The sequence below is a fragment of the Diadema antillarum genome, unplaced genomic scaffold, assembly GCF_040938485.1.
Source record: "Diadema antillarum isolate AM-2024a unplaced genomic scaffold, OU_Dant_1.0 seq00000476_RagTag, whole genome shotgun sequence".
NCBI lineage: Eukaryota > Metazoa > Echinodermata > Echinoidea > Diadematoida > Diadematidae > Diadema > Diadema antillarum.
In genome coordinates, this window is record NW_027271443.1 from 1186887 (window position 1) to 1193408 (window position 6522).

The following is a 6522-nucleotide window of genomic DNA, read 5'->3' on the forward strand; positions in this document are numbered from 1 at the left end:
CGCATCTACCATAGAGATATACCATATCCATAAATCTGCTCGCCATATATTTACACCATTTGGTACACCATAGAACGCATATCTACCATACAGATGTACCATATGCACTTTATTCATCATAAATTTGCACCATGTGGTATACCATAGAACATGCATCTACCATAGAGATGTACCATATGCAGTCTACTCACCTTGTATCTACACCATATGGTGTACCATAGAACGCATATCTACCATACAGATGTACCATATGCACTTTATTCACCATAAATTTGCACCATGTGGTATACCATAGAACATGCATCTACCATAGAGATGTACCATATGCAGTCTACTCACCTTGTATCTACACCATATGGTGTACCATAGAACGCATATCTACCATACAGATGTACCATATGCACTTTATTCACCATAAATTTGCACCATGTGGTATACCATAGAACATGCATCTACCATAGAGATGTACCATATGCAGTCTACTCACCTTGTATCTACACCATATGGTATACCATAGAACAAGCATCTACCATACAGATGTACCATATGCACTTTATTCACCATAAATTTGCACCATGTGGTATACCATAGAACATGCATCTACCATAGAGATGTACCATCCCTTGTGAAAAAGTACTGCAGTAGTACTGCAGTACAAGTATTGCAGTACTACTGCAGTACACGTACTTCAGTAGTACTGCAGTACTAGTACTGCAGAAGTACTGTAGTAAATTGGACACTTTACTGCAGTACTAGTACTGCAGTACTGCAGTACTGCAGTACTGCAGTACCAGTACTGCAGTACTACCTCACTTCTTCCTTGCAGTACTAGTTGTACTGCAGTACTGGTACTGCAGTAGTCATTGCATCAGTAGTACTGCAGTACTTACCAGTAGGCCTACTGCAGTACCAGTACTACACAGCAGTATATGTACTGCAGTACCAGTACTGCAGTTCTACTGCAGTACTACTACTGCAGTACTGGTACTGCAGTACCAGTACTGCAGTAGTACTGCAGTACCACTGCAGTACCAGTACTGCAGTAGTACCAGTACTACAGTAGTACTGCAGTACCACTGCAGTACCAGTACTGCAGTAGTACCAGTACTACAGTAGTACTGCAGTACCACTGCAGTACCAGTACTGCAGTAGTACTACAGTACCAGTAATGGTAATGGTACTGCAGTACTCAGTAGTACCGGCACTGCTGTAGTACTGCAGTACCAGTACTGCAGTAGTACTACAGTACCAATAGTGGTACTGCAGTACCGGTACTGCTGTAGTACTGTAGTACCAGTACTGCAGTAGTACTACAATGGTACTGCAGTAGTACCAGTACAGGGAAACCTGGGAAACGAGGATATCTTATTGGTCTCATCTGAACTTGCAAATATTGAAATAGTAAACATACAGTATGCATATGTTTACAATGAGGTATTTGTTATAACGAGGAAAAAATGGTGGTCCCACCAACCTCATTATAAAAGGGTTACCCTGTGCTTCATTACTGCAAATGAATATACATGTACAATTACAACGATAAACAAGTAACAATCTATATCCGCTTTCATAGCATACATAAACAATCAATAAAATATAATACAATGTTTGTTTTTTTCTAGAATTCAAGTACTGAGTATATATGAGACCCATGTATGTTTTTCCCTGTAGGCCTACACCCCATCTGGGGCCCATATGGGCCAAATGGGCTTTGCCAATTTACTTCCATATTAACCCCATATACACCACATGGGGCCCACATTGGTTTTGTCAGGGCAGGCATGTAATCTAGAAGATATTCTACAGTGTAAGTGTAGCTAGGTTGAAAGGGAAATTTGTTTTCCAAGGTGGAAACACAGATTTCTCTCATGTGAATGTTTGCAAAGTAATGAAATAACAAACAACATACAGTAAATGTATGAAGATGAATTACAACAGACCGCTTCTGCAATTTAGTCAGATTTTATGCATGCTTTCTTCACAAAATTGAACCTTACAACCACAAAGCTTGACTGAAGGCTTGCCCAAACCAGCAACAGCCAGGGGAATTCATGTCTGTGGAACTCGGTGGAAGGGAGCAGGTGAATGATATGCTTCATTTCTAGGCTGTTGGAAAAGAAATATCCGTAAGTTGTTATGTAATACATTACAGAAACGGTTTGTTGGAACAAGAGATGACACTTCAAATGCTGACAGGAATAATGATCAATATGATGTACATGTATTACGAAAACATGCAATCTTGATGTAAAGTTAAGTTGAGAGGAGTAGAGAACACAAAGAACTTAAATCTGAGTAGACTTGATGTAGAATAAAAGTTAAACTATTTATTATGGAAAGTCCAGCAAATGAAGGAACATATTCACAATGCATGCAAGAAAAAAAAAAATGTAATGTTCTGTCAATATCATGATACAGTACATGTATAAGGAATTATATGTATTTTCAATGATGATCATATAAATAAAAATGATGCATGAAAAAATTTCCAATACTTGGTTTGATTTTACAGTCCAAGTAGTAGTACATAGCCGACTTGATCCTGACACTTTTCCTTTTCATTCAAGAAAACACAATCAACATTCTCCTCATTTATAAAAAAAGAGAAGAAATGTCACTGAATGTGATAAATGTCCCACCATAGTCTACAATCACAAAGGCGACAGTCAATCTTTTTCTTAATTTCCAGCTGGAGCCTCTTGCACACTCTTTGTCCTCCTCCTCATCTGCATGTTTCCTTTATGATCACGCGAGTTGGAAATCCAGTGGCAAGCCCAGTTTGTGGTCTCTTTCTCGCTGGTATCTTGCATCCCTTTGCTTGTGCATACGAATGTATCATGTCTGCAGTAGAAAAGATGATAGAAAAAGAAATGCTAAATTGTCAGTACATACCTGTGTATACATACATGTATTTCAAGATTGAAAAAATGAATCATCATGGAAATTTTATTCCAAGTATCCAGATATTGAATCAACCCCCTCCCCCTCCACATTTTGGCGACTACTCCACCACATGAAATTTTTTGACTGCATCGTTCCCTGACTATTTACTTTCAAGTCTTGCACATCTTTTGATACTGTCATGACGTTGCATGACGTTTTATGTATGCCTGTCAGACTGAAAATGGCTCAAAACGTGATTTTGTGTATAAAGTCTAAGCAAATTGAGTTTTCTCTTCTTATTCATAAAGATATTTATATCTTTATGAATAAGAGAAAACACAATCTAATCATTTTCACTTTCATGGGCTGAAACTAATTAATTTTATCATGATAATGCTTGAAATGGGTTCTGACATAAATTCTGCAGGAAAAAAATGATAAATCAACAGGCCGAAAAAACAAAAAAAAACATGTATCTACTAAGATTACCAAGAAATTAATACAACAATAAAATACTGAAGAAATTGATTTTGATACTATTTTTTTTTGTTCAAATGCATTGTTAGAAATGCCACAAAGAATGTTTTCACCAAAAAATAGGATTCTAGGAGCTTTAATATCTGATAGGGAGCAAAATGCATGATTTTATGCATATACTGTATTACGAAAATTTCCATTTCTTTTTGTATAGCTTGGTAGATTACACCACGGGTAATGAACAAGCCAACTTTCATAGCGATTGTGCAATCAAACGTTGAGATCTCGGGGGGGGGGGGGGGTCAATTGAATCAACCCCTCCCAGGCCACAGAACACTAAAAAGGGCCTGGCCTGGTTAGGGGTAAGAGGAATTCAAAGTTTATTTGATGGAAATCGGATATGGAATAGCTACAAAATCCAAAAAGTACAACTAAAAGATTGTAATAAAATTTGGATTCCACACTCTAATAGGATTGCTCTGTTTTGGGCATCCCAGCCATTTCAAAATTGATTTTCATTAAAAATAAAAAATAAAAACAAAATAAAAAAAATTGAAATCCCCATGAAACTACATGGTCTTTCATACAGTTGTATTTTACAAGAGGTTTCTCACTATCCCACAAAAAAAAAAACATGACAAAAACCTTAAGCCAAGTCTCAACCAAAACTTTATGATAGAGCTCTGTATCCTATAAAAACGAAGGAAAAAAAAACTTTGAATGTGGAAGTTAAAAAAAAAAATGGCTAAGAAAGTAGTTCTGTTTTTGAAGAGGGCTTGGCTTGACTTACTGAAAATAGTACTTGAGACGAAAGCATGGCAACCTTGTAAATCTGCAAACGAAGATGTCCCCTTCATGTTCAACCTGTTGTTGCCATGCAGGTCTTTCTGATCTCATGACCCACAATCTTCTCCAGAGAGTTGCCGCACACCGCCTGCCATTAGGATCCACTGATTCTGAGGATGCATGTCTGAAAAAGAGTTTAAAAGATCAAATCCTTCAATAAAATACGAGAATTTACTAAACGTACACAAGCAGCTGACAAGACAAATGATTAATTCCTTACTTTTCTATACATGTAAAAAAACATTCAAATCTCATTTCTCATTTTATGTGACATTTAATTTCATATAAACACTATGTTCACCATTATTTAATTGATTTGGTTAAAAACTAACAACAGATTACAGAGGACAGAGGTCAAGGGAAAGAAAAGTGACACATATAGGCAACACTTTTGAATACTAGTATTTTGCTCACCAATATCTTTCTACCAGCATAAGAAATCTCCAGAAGCTAGAAGGCTGTCGAGCTCCTGGAAAGCTGCCTTACTCTCGAGGGGGTAATGGCGGCATCGTAGTCTCCTCAGCTCACCAATCTCCATGTTTACTGGTAAAGCAACCTGCTGTGGTGGCGCTCTGCAATTTGAATGTACACCTGCTCATGTTGGTCTAGCCTCTCCAATACTTCAAGCCTATGGAGAGTGAACATCCTCTGATCTGAAAATGCAGATGAAGAAAAGCATTCAAAAGATTAAAGACGTATTGTCGTGCATACTGTTGTGCATATTTTGAATTGATTGTAAGCGCTTTGGGCCTTGTGGGAAAAGCGCACTATAAGTAATAATAATAATAATGATAATAATAATAATAATAATGCTTCACAATGGATGAAACAATTAACCACTGGACTGCTGCAGGCTATTACGCACACTGAACACCTGGGTGCTGATGCATAATAATGCATGTGTATCTCAAAACATGCCTTCCAGAAGGGGAAAGATTGGCCAAGATTATATTGCTTGAAATATGAAATAGTGAGGCATCATCCTCTCCTGATCTGCGATACCTCCACAAATCCTTCACGAAGAGCAGCTTTACTTACTATCATCAAAAGATTCATCAAAACCCTTCTTCCCACTGTAGGTCGCCATTTTGAATTTAGACTCTATAGAAACTTTCACCTTGGAGACCAATCAAAACCCTCACAAATCACAGCTAAATCACTGATTTTGGGGGGCACCTGTTGCCCGTACATTCAATCATGTCATTCAGGTGCTGTTTGAACTGTAGGGGTAGGGGTAGCACAGCGCTGAGGCTTCAAATCACACATTATATGAAGACGTAATATTATATTACATGCTCAGCACACAGACAATGGAATGTTGCCAAGGATATTACGTGGTCTGCAGCCAAGTGGTTAAACCCACAAATCTCACAGAAAGTTACTTGCAAAATGCTTGTGATGGAGTGAAGAGGTGTATCCTAACGGTTAGACTGAGCTTTAGCCTTTAGTTGACAAGAACTTTTGTCACAATCATAAGGAATTTGACAAGGAATGTCTTACTCTTAAATCTAAACGTACTCATGTCTCCTTACAGTTAGCTGTACGCTTAAGGAAGTGCAAAATCAAATTCTGAGCCTCTGTGTCCAAATTCTCTTTTTTTAAAGTAAAACGAGGAAAAGGTCAACTTAGGTCTGAACGATCTAATAGTACAGCCAGATTCCCAGTCAGTAGTTGTGGCTATGTATGTGACATAGGTGGTTACTATTCAGGATATCTGGGCAAAGGTATGATGCAAAGTTGATTGTAGAGTCTAGAGGCGGCTGAAAACTCCCCCGGCTGAACTTAACATACATGTAAATAGATTCTAACGTTATATCTTATGGTAAGGGTACCACCTATCGGCAGGGTACCTGCTTGACATCGGCACCCTGGCTCCCTGCGTATTTATCATGGCTGTTTGCGTACGAACGAAAAAGCATGCGCGGGATTACAGTAAGTGTCATTAGCTTTGAAAACAATAAAAACGAAGAAACGCAAATCAAACTCACAAACAAACTAACAAACCAAACTATTAATAGCCCTTGGCCTAGACACGTTTCAATTACACATTACACATGCGCTCAGTAACGGCGCATGGCTGTGAAATTGACGTGTTTTACCTACGGAGGGAGGGGTGCCGATCGCTAGAACTAACGTTGTGCGAAGAAAAGGGATTGCGTGCACTAAAATTGCGCTATTTTAAAACGGAGATTTGAAACCAACAAGACGGTCACGACATTCAAAACTGTAGTATTTATGGCATATTTGAGGTATGATTTAGGCGAATTTGTAATATATTTTTGGAATAAACAAGCTACAAATCCAATAGGGTGACGA

The 6522-nt window shown here is 38.1% G+C and overlaps 1 long non-coding RNA gene across 1 annotated transcript; it reads right to left on the reverse strand.

Moving 5' to 3' along the window:
* Nucleotides 1-2737: 2737 nt before the first annotated feature.
* Nucleotides 2738-4790, reverse strand: LOC139733437 (uncharacterized). Its single transcript, XR_011711093.1, has 3 exons — nt 4621-4790; nt 4151-4330; nt 2738-2841 (listed from the first exon to the last, which is right to left on the reverse strand). It is a non-coding gene; the product is annotated as an uncharacterized lncRNA (long non-coding RNA).
* Nucleotides 4791-6522: the final 1732 nt, after the last annotated feature.